Genomic DNA, 10324 nt, shown 5'->3' with positions numbered 1-10324 from the left:
TTATATATTTAAAAAATAAGCCAAATAAACAATTCAAAAGTTAAAAAAAAAAAAACTACTGTATCTGACAAGATAAACAATTCTGGGTATTGGTTTAATATAGATGAAAAAAATTCACTATTAAAACCATCCCCCTCTTCCCACTTCCAATCTGGTTAAGATTTTACTATAATCTCATTTTACCTTTATTTGTGAAAGAGAAACTGAGACTACCAAATGATTTAGGAGGAGAGAAAATAAAATTTAACCTCGAATTCAATTTCTGGCCTTGATATCCAGGAAATTTCAGAGTACTTGCTAGTTAGTCTATTTATGCTTATTCAGTTCTTTTGTATGCTATTTTCTCTCTCTTAAGGGCATTTTTTTTTTTTTTACGATGATGAACTGGCCTAGAGGAATGTGATTTATAACTGAACAAGAGAAAAATTAAACCGGAAGTTGCATAATGTTTTTGAAAGAATTTTCAATTCAGTATACAACAAATATAAAAATGACTGCAAGAACTTTTTCATTAGTTGAAGGATTGAATAAATTTAATCTTTGAGTCTCAATTTCATCATTTGTAGGCTATGGATAATAATATCTCTCATTAGGTGTTGTGAGGATTATATGAATATAAGGTATAATAAGTCATTCAATTGACAAATGCTTTCCAAGTTAGAACTAATATTTCTTCCCATTTTGTAGGTGTGAAAACTGGATACCTGGGTATACCTCCAAACCTTGTTGATCATATTTCAGGAATCACATTTCCTATGTTGATTAATCTGTGAAAAGCTCGAACTGGCAAACGACATTATTTTCTAAGACCGTTCATACTTCCATCTAGGAATGCCCCGTGACCCTGGATGGGTACTGTGTGTTAGGTAGGAAGGGTTCAATAATCGAAAGAAGGTATTTTTGTATTTTATGTTTCTAAAACAAGTCGTAGCCCTTATTTTTAATTTCTACAGTCAAAGTTTGAGACAGGTATTAGAGCCTGAGATTCCCATCCAAAAAAAGGAGAGGCCACACAGCTCTCGCATTTGCTTCCAGGACCAGCGCAGAGGCGGGAGAGAAACCGACCAATCGAAGAGCATGCTGAGGTCTGGTCCCGCCTCCTTTCGTGGAGCCCCGCCTCTTTTCCCTCCTGCTCGCTGGGGTTAGAGTTGCGTGGGTGGCTCGCCCCGCCCCTGCCTCTGAGTGACAGGACTGTGGACAGAAATATTTCTAGCGGGACACGAAGTTTGTTAGCCTTTGCCTTGGCTGAGTTGAGGTGTGTGTGTGTGTCTGGCGTAGGCGACTTCTGGGGAGGCGGGGGAGGTCCTTCTAGGGGTGGGGTAAGGGGGCGGGGTGGTGGTGGTGGTGGTGTGGTGTGTGTGTGTGTGTGTGTGTGTGTGTGTGTGTGTGTACGTGTGTACGTGTGTACGTGTGTACGTGTGTACGGCGTGGGGGAGGCCCTGCCCGGGAGGTTGGAATCCAGGACTGAAGGTGGACGCACCTCTTTAACGTACCCTCAAAGCGTTTCGGAAACTCTCGTTCCACTCCTGAGAGCGACATTTGGGCGGACTGGGCTGAGAGGGAGGATCAGGAAGAAGAGGAACCCAGGCCCGGGAAACCTATTAGGTACAGTTTTGACTTAAGGACCCCTTCCCGTGATCAGAGCGCTCGCAGAGGGGGTAGGGATGACCTGCGCGGGGTTCGGGCGGCGAGTGGATGGGGCCGCAGCGGTTGCTAAGGAACGCACGGTTCCAGCCCAGCCAGCGTGTTTGGTGGGGGCAGCTGGGCCTTGGCAACCTAATCTCACCTACTTCCCAAGGCCTCCATTCGGCTAGGGATTGGCTCCTTTATGCTGTTAGTTAATTCGCGTCCGTTTGTTTCACTTTTCAGTTCTCTGGGTTCTGTACTTCTCGCTCAGGCCTTCCTTTTCCATTTTATTCCAGTTTTCTCCTCCGCCCTAATTAGTGAACAAGTCTCTACAGACCTAAACCTTTGCAGAGAAGAACTTTAGGCAGCATAAGGTGGCTTTATTGGGGGATTGGGGGTAGTGTCTTTTCCTGGTGCTCAATGACTGTCTGAACTCAAGGGAAAAGGGGGAGAGGAGATCTGATTTCTTCTACCTGTAATTGTTTTTCTTGCTGCTGCCCATTGGCTCTCAAGGAACTTCTCCAGAAGTCGAGGCAATTCATTATTGGACAATATGTGATCTCCCTTTCAGTTTCTACTGTAGCTCTCAGAGTGATATCAAATGTACAAGTCCTTCCTTTTTGCTTCACTGGTTCATATTTAATAATGGTCTATGAGATGGTAACCACAGATAACCATTTCAAATCTTGTACTTGCTCATAATCAGCTGGTCCCAAATGATTTAGCAGAATAAATATTCCAGAAAGAAAACAAAGGAGCTATAAGTCTACTTTTCCTTTATTCTGTAGGTTTACTGTATAAATCCCCAAGAACAAAGCTTTTACTGGCTGTTAACACTGGGGAGAACGTTGGCCTAGGAGTCAGGAAACTGGCAGGGTTAGGAGATGTTTTTCTTGGACAATAAACCGCATACTTGTTATCTGTAAAGTGGGGGTACTTATGTGTTTTTTTTTCCTAAAAAGTAAGGAGGAATAACTAAAAGCATTTTTTAAAGTAATGCTCTACACAGATGGAAAGTTTTATTGATTACGCTTTTAATCTGTACTTTTGTCTGTGATCTGAATTTATAAACACTAATTATGATTATTCATCTTATTTTCAAACTTCCCTTGTAATTTCTTTTATCTTTGGGTTATTTAGAAATAGGAAAGAAAATCACTCATCTCTTCATTACTGAATCCTTGTTAATTCTGGTTAGTTAGTACCTGAAATGGCTTACATGACACTTTTTCCCCCCTTGACATCACCAGATATTTTCAAGAATACACATATAACAAAAAGACTGGGAAAGATTACCTTATAATTCAATGATTAATGACCTTTTCAGTAACAGTGATAAGCCAAGGAAATCTATTGACTCTCTCCTTAGAAAAAAACACAATTTGAAGCATAAGTAGACCCTAAATTAAGAACATATGCTTTTTATAAACTTCTTAAGGAATAAGGAAATTACTCTTTCCCCTCGCCTAACCCTAAACAGAGTCTGGGTAATTTATATCCAAAGCTATATGGCTGGAAACATAGTTGGGTCTTTTTCCTTCATTCCCCATGCATCTTATCATAGCTCACCTTAGTTCAGGGTCTTAAGCTATGCCCCAATTCTTTTCCTTCCTTCCTTCCTTCCTTCCTTCCTTCCTTCCTTCCTTCCTTCCTTCCTTCCTTCCTTCCTTCCTTCTTTCCTTCCTTCCTTCCTTTCCTCTCTTCTCTCTCTCTGTCTCTCTCTGTCTCTCTCTCTTCTCTTTCTTTTTTAAAAGCATTTATCATACAGGAGCTACCAATGCTCGATAAATTGTTGCTGTATTTCAAAACCATGTAGACTCTATTTTATTCCAAATGCCCTTTGATCATTCTCTTAAAGGATATTTCTATATTTAAGCAAGTGAAGAGAGATATTATTAAATATTTTAGGAAAATATTCAATTGTTTTTTGAAAAAAACATTAAATAGTTAAACTTTCTTTTTTATTAAAGTCCATTTTGGACAAAGAAAAGATGACTACTACATTTAGTATATACCACTGGAATATCATTACTTCTTTGTTTCAACTTAAGTGAATGATCTTTTATAACATTTTAATATCCTGTGGCTAAACAATATTGTGGTTGGCTCCAGTATGGCTCTTTTCCTGGTTTCTATATTAAAATGGAAGGCTATATATAGAATTCTTTGCTCAAGTTCCTTTGCCCAAATTTATCACTAGAAGTTGGCATTAGTAGTCAATATTTCATTAGATAAGGAAAAAACTGAAGAGGGAAACATACATTGCTTTTGTAATAAACATGAGCATTTAGGAGCACCTGCTATTTCTTTAACACAATTTTATTCAATCTGTTTAGTATGTTAAAAGATAAACTGAGAAATATTAAAAATTTTTAGGGTTTATTTAAGTAAATTGAGTTGATTTGAATTGGGAAGCATCCAATCTAGCAGATAGAAAGGAACTCTGAAGAACTGTATAAAATGAAAGAGTTTTATAGGCAGAGGGCAGTGGGAATCAGGAATTTGTACTGGCCAAAAAGCAGATTGGTTATTGCAAGGTTGCTTTTCTTTAGTGGATTGTAGGGGCCTATGAAGCAGATGACCTAACTAGTAAATGTTGATCAGGTGATTTCTAATAGACTGGTTTACGATTCCATTTCTGGGAGAGCTGAAACTATAATTGAGTCTTGGTTTGGTGACATGGGGCTTAGCATTTTGAGCCTGTTATTTTTAACAAATATTTATCCCTTTTTTTACTCATTTCATTTCTCGTGGAGGAACTGTAATAAGGACAAATAGATTGGAGAGAGCATTCTAATAGAATTAGAGTTTTTAAGGAGTCAATAAATAATAGCTCTTTCCTTTTCCTGGGTTTGTAAATAGACAAGTGGAGTTTGCAATATCAGTTTTGTTACTAAAGAGCTGTTTGTTTATAGTACTTTAGATGGGAGACCAGAAATGAGTACTAGTACCTCCTGCCCGCAACTACTCCCTTTCTTAGAACCTGGACGTTAGTCCAGTCTAGAGAAAATTTTGGTGTGCAGAACAGATACACTTACCCAGAGTTAGTGATTTCCATGGTCCAAGGTAGAGCGGAAGTAAAAGAAGGCAAACCATTGGTGTTACAGGTTTATAGTAGGTTATTTCTACTTGCAGTAATATGGAGCAATGGATTTCTGCCATAGATCGGATAATTCTCCTGTTGGGAAGCTGTGAATAAGGAGGAGAGGGCCAGGGCTGTGAATCTAGTGCTCTGGTTTTCCATCCTGAGTGTTACCTCTGATCCATTTGAAGTACGTGGAGGTGATTTTAAATTATTACAGCTTTGGGATTCTAAAGGATAGGGGTATTAAATATTATGTAATGTAGATATCTACCAGCTCAATGAAGAATTTCCTTCCCCCACTTCAATGCCAAAAACATCTCCATTGAGAACTGTCCTGGAGATGGTTAGGAAGAAGAGTCAGAAGAGTCGGAGTCTGGAAATGCATTAACTAACAAGGATAAGGGAGAGGGGATGAATGGCAATGCTAGTTTCCCCCACCCCTGTCTCCATGGCTTTTTATTCTCTCTCTCACAAAGCTGTCTTTTGTTATTACTATTAGTTACAATCAGATTAGTAATTACAGATTACAGTCAACTCCCAAATTCAGCCTCAAGGCCACCACCCTGTTATCAGCTACCCCCTTTTGTTATCCTTGTGCCTAGAGCAAGAAGTCCCAGAATAGGTAAGGCCTGTTCACCCTCCCTGTAGTGTGACCTTGTTGCTCCAAGCACCAGGCATCCTGCCATGACTGCAGGCGTCTCTCACAACAAGAACCATTGTTCCAGTGGGAGTTCCTTCATGTAGAGACATGAGAATAGGCCACATTTACCCCTAGTCTTTGTTCATATGTAGTCATGTTTTTTTTTTTTTTAATTTTTAAAAATTAATGTCACTGTTCATACACTATTATATTAGTTTCAGGTGTACAACAGAGTGATTAGAGATTTATATAACTTACAAAGTGATTACTGCATAAATCTGGTGCCCATCTGGCAGGATACATAGTTGTTACAATATTACTGACTGTATATATTATGCTATACTTTGCATCTCCATGACTATTTTGTGACTACCAATTGGTACTTCTTAATCCCTTCTTGTTTTTCACACATTACTGCAACCCAGCTCTCTGATCTGGAAGCCATCAAAATGTTCTCTGTATCTATGAATTTGTTTCTGTTTTGTTTATTTTGTTCTCCAGATTCCACATAAAGTTAAATCACAGGGAACTTGACCTTTTCTGTCTGACTTACTTCACTCAGCACAGTACCCTCTGCCAACCATGTTGCTGCACATGGCAAGATTTTATTCCTTCTTCGTAGCTGAGTAATACTTCATTGTATATATGTAAAACCTCTTTATCCATACATCCATTGAAGAACACACAGGTTGTCTCCATACCTTGGCTATTGTAAATAATGCCGTTATGAATATATGAATGCACATATCCCTTTGAAGTAGTGTTTTGGGTTTCTTCCTATAAATACCAAAAGTGCTGTTATTGGATCTTTCTTTGTCTCTCATGATAGCCTTTGTTTTAAAGTCTATTTTGTTTAGTATAGGTATTATTCATGTTTTCGATCATTTTTCTTCTTTTTCTTCTTAAAGAAGTCCCTCTAAATTTCTAATAATATTGAGTTGGTGTTGATGAACTTTAGCTTTTTCTTGTCTGAGAAGCTCATTATCTGACCTTCAATTTTAAATGATAGCTTTGCTGCATAGGGTAATTTTGGTTGTAGGTGCTTACTTTTCATCACTTTTAATAATTTGTGCCAGTCTCTTCTGGCCTGCAAAGTTTCTGTTGAGAAATTAGCTGACAGTCTTAGAGGAGCTGTTCATTTCAGTTATTGTAGTCTTCATTTCAGACTGGTTCTTTTTATATTTTCTATCTTCATTTTTATATTTTCTATCTCTTTGTTGAATTTATCACTTGAGAAATTGAGCATCCTTATAACCAGTGTTTTGAACTCTGCATCTGGTAGATTACTTGTTTCCATTTTGTTTAGTTCTTTTTCTGGAGCTTTGTCCTGTCCTTTCATTTGGGACATGTTTTTTTGTCTCCCCATTTCGGCTGCCTCTCTGTGTTTATTTCTATGTTGTAGGCAGGGCTGCTGTGTCTCCTGGTGTTGGTAGAGTGGCCTTATGTAGCAGGTGTTCTATGAGGCCCAGCAGCATAGTCTCCCTGGTCACCTGAACCAACCAGATGCTCCATGGGTATCCCTTGTATGGATTGTGTGTACCCTCCTATTGTAGTTGAGCCTTGGTTGCTGTTTGCACATCAGTGGATGGGGTTGACCCTTGGGCTGATTGGTTGTGAGAACTGGCTGTGAATATAATGGAGAAGCTGTTATATAGAAGCTGACCTTATGAAGCAAGATTTGCTTTAGTAGGACTTTGGTGTCTGCCCAGTCTGCCATCTGGGTGTGTGGCCCCTCGGATGCAGACCCAGGTGGTACTTTGGCTGGGTCTGAAGCTGGCCACTGGTTGTGTGAGCCCTGGGGTCTCCTGAGAGGGGCCCCACTGCAGGCCAAGTTTAGTCACAGCCTGTGCTGTGTACAGGGCCACCTGGCATGAACCACCAAGCAACCTGCAGATGGCTGCAACCAGCGCTGGGCTTGGTGGTGTCTGGGAGAGGCTAAGCTGAGAACCGAGGCCTGCTGCTGCTGGTACTGGGCTTGGGGCTGCTTGGCAAGGGGTATAGGGCATGCAGAGCTTGGATGCTGCTTGTTTGGGTTTAGTGAACCTTTGAGATAATTTAGGAGAATCTGTAGCAGGAGCCAAGAAAAGCTATTTTTATAGAAAAGCCATTGGAAGTGCCGTGGGTGGGCCCACATGTTGGGTGAGGTATGACCTCAAGGAATTACCAGGGCAGGGCGAATGGTGTTAGCCAGGTTGATGGAGACTCAGATGTGGAGGATGCCCGGACAGGAAGGGCTCAGTGAAGGAACAATACTGTCCACCAGCACTTCTGTCTGGGAGTAAGCTGCCCCTTCAGTCCTCGCCCTGAAACCAGACAATTTAGATCCTCCCTGTAGGTTTCTGATTCCTTTTGAGCTGCTGTCCTAGTGCTGGAGCTCAGAGTAAGTGCATTCATCAGTGAGTAAGACCATGTACAGGCCCTTTAAAGGGAACTCCTGGGACTCCAGCTGTCCTTTGTCTCACTCAGCCACAGTCTCTGCTGGTTTTCACAGCTGGAAGATGTGGAGATTTCTTTTCCTGGTAGTGGAACCCTAGGCTGGGGATCCTGGTGTGGGTCTTGGACCCCTTGCTCCTTAGGGAGAACCTCCATAGCTGAGATATTTTATAGTTCCGTAGTTCAGAAGTCTGACATAGGTCTTACTGAGATGAAATCATGAAATTGGCAGGGTTGCATTTCTTTCTGGAAGCTCTGAGAGACAATCTGGTTTCTTGCCTTTTTCAGCATCTGGAGGCTGCTCACATTCCTTAGTTTATGGCTCCCACCCTCCATCTCCAAAGCCGGCAACATTGCATCTCTGTGACTATTCTTCTGTAGTCAAATCTCTTTCAGACTACAGCTAGAAAAAGTCATCCATTTTTAAAAAGCCACCTGGATAATCCAGGATAATCTCTCCATTTCAAGGTTCTTCACTTAATCACATCAGCAAAGTCCCTTTTGCCATATAAAGTAACATATTCACAAGTTCTGGGAATTAGGACTTGGACATCTTTGGTGGGGATGTTATTCTGCCTACCACAATATCACATTAAAATCCATATTTGATGCAGTAAAGAAAATTGATATTACAGTAGAAAATTTAATTGATGTGGAGAATAGACTTGAAAAATTCTTCTAGCTAAAATATTGGATTTATGAAAAGAAGATGGTATATGGTGAAAAAAAATGAAATCCATTGTAAGAATATTTGGGCTTTCTAAAAAAGAGACTACAATATAGATTTGTTTCTAAAGAAGAAAACAGTACATTTGAAGAAAAAGTAATAAAGAAAGAGTTAATGTGAAAGAAAACTTTTCTGAGCTGAAAAAGACCTATGAATGCAGAAAGGGCTTTTTTATGTAAGACGTGACAACTCAAAGAGAAAATAGCAAAAATGTTTTAAATTATGATGCTAAAGAAAATTTTTTTTATATATCTAGAGAGAAAAATACCATATTACTATGAGGAAACAAAAATTAGGCTGGTCTCAGAATTCTTTTCTGTAGCATTAAATACCAGAAGACAACTGATCAATGTTTTTATAGTTTAACTTTTTTATGCAGTTCATATTTCTTGTGTGACAGCAATTGTAAATGACTCCTAAGTATATAAAGTACTCTAAACTACATCCTGTTTGCTTTCAGAGGAACAACCAACCAACCAAACAAGAAATTAAGATATACAACAGTGATTAAAAGATGATATAATATAAACACAAAAGCCATATATATATTTAAACTGATGGTGTATCCTACAGTCCTCTAATACAGAGATAGCTTTAAATAATTATGTTAAATACAGTTAAAAATTGACTACAAATGTAATAAACTTGCTTTCAAGAGAAGATATGTAATATAAAAATTCAATAACAATAGTCTAGATTTAGTAAACTTTTGTAATCTTCTGATTTATTTATGCCAAAGGTGAAACCTGATAATTTTAGAGTAAGAATGATTTAAAAATAAACCTAAACCATTGGTCGGCAAACTGTTACCCATTGCCTGCTGAAATCTGGCTCACTGTCTGTTTCCGTATGACCCAGGAACTAAGAATAGTTTTTCCACTTTTAAATAGTTGAAAAAACTAAAATAATATTTTGTGATGTGAAAATTATATGAAATTCAAATTTTATAGTTTATAAATAAAGTTTTATTGGAACACAGTTACACTCATTTTTTTGCATATTTGTCTTTGGCTGCTTTTGCACTGAAACAGTGGTGTTGAGTGTTGCAATAGAGGTGCAAATTTGGTGCTCTAATTGCTTTGCACTGCTTCTGATAGCACTACAAATCTACAGTAACACTGTTATAACTTGATTTTGCTTTTCCACCCAAAAAGCTTACAGTAGTTATGATTTGGGCATTACAGAAAAAGTGCAACTCCTGACTCAGACTAAAATTTAGGGTATAACACTGAACTCTTCTTTTTCAGTTCAAAGGACCCAAATATACTCAATTATTGCCCTTCAGTGTTCTGCTTACCTCAGTGTCTCTTTGGTCTCATATGGACTGGGGATAAAAACAAGACTCTATTATTCTTTACATTTAGTAACTCATTTTTTTTCCATCTTTGTCTTAAATGAAACAAAATGTATGTAAAGTTTTTAGAATTTTATTTCCGAAGGCAAAAATCAGTTAATATTGCATTATTATAAGAAATAATGAATACCTTACCATCATATGCCAAAATTCTGTATACTTATAGAATTAAGCATGTACACTGTGTAATACCTGAGTTATATGTCAATCAGATAAGAAGCAAAGGTTGATTTGGTATGTATAGATGAATTTTTAAAAAAAGGGAGTAGCATTGAAATGAGATTTTGAAGGATGCTCCTGAATTCAAGGTAGATAGAGCTGGGATTAAGATAACATCAAGACAAGAACAAGATTTGAAAGCCACAAAGCTACCAATAAGATCATGTGGTTGGGAAATGAAAGAAGTTCAGTGACTGGAACATAATTTAGAGAGAAGTGGCTGGAGTTGAGGCAATAAAG

General features: G+C 38.6%; 1 protein-coding gene across 5 annotated transcripts in view; it reads left to right on the top strand.

Annotated features, from left to right (window-relative positions):
* Nucleotides 1-1155: 1155 nt before the first annotated feature.
* TRIQK (triple QxxK/R motif containing) overlaps nt 1156-10324 on the top strand; it is a 107475-nt gene continuing 98306 nt past the window's right edge. For 2 of the 5 annotated variants that reach the window (XM_016136209.2, XM_016136210.2), the window contains exon 1: nt 1381-1605. The gene's annotated coding sequence lies outside the window, so the exon portion shown is untranslated. Of the gene's footprint in view, nt 1256-1378; nt 1606-10324 lie in introns of those variants that run through there. The other 3 variants (XM_016136211.2, XM_016136212.2, XM_016136213.2) reach the window with 3 other exon arrangements.

Source organism: Rousettus aegyptiacus, unplaced genomic scaffold (genome assembly GCF_014176215.1).
Source record: "Rousettus aegyptiacus isolate mRouAeg1 unplaced genomic scaffold, mRouAeg1.p scaffold_m13_p_15, whole genome shotgun sequence".
Taxonomy (NCBI): Eukaryota; Metazoa; Chordata; class Mammalia; order Chiroptera; family Pteropodidae; genus Rousettus; species Rousettus aegyptiacus.
Note: the sequence above shows the minus strand (reverse complement) of the source record. Positions and strands in the feature narration are given on the sequence as shown.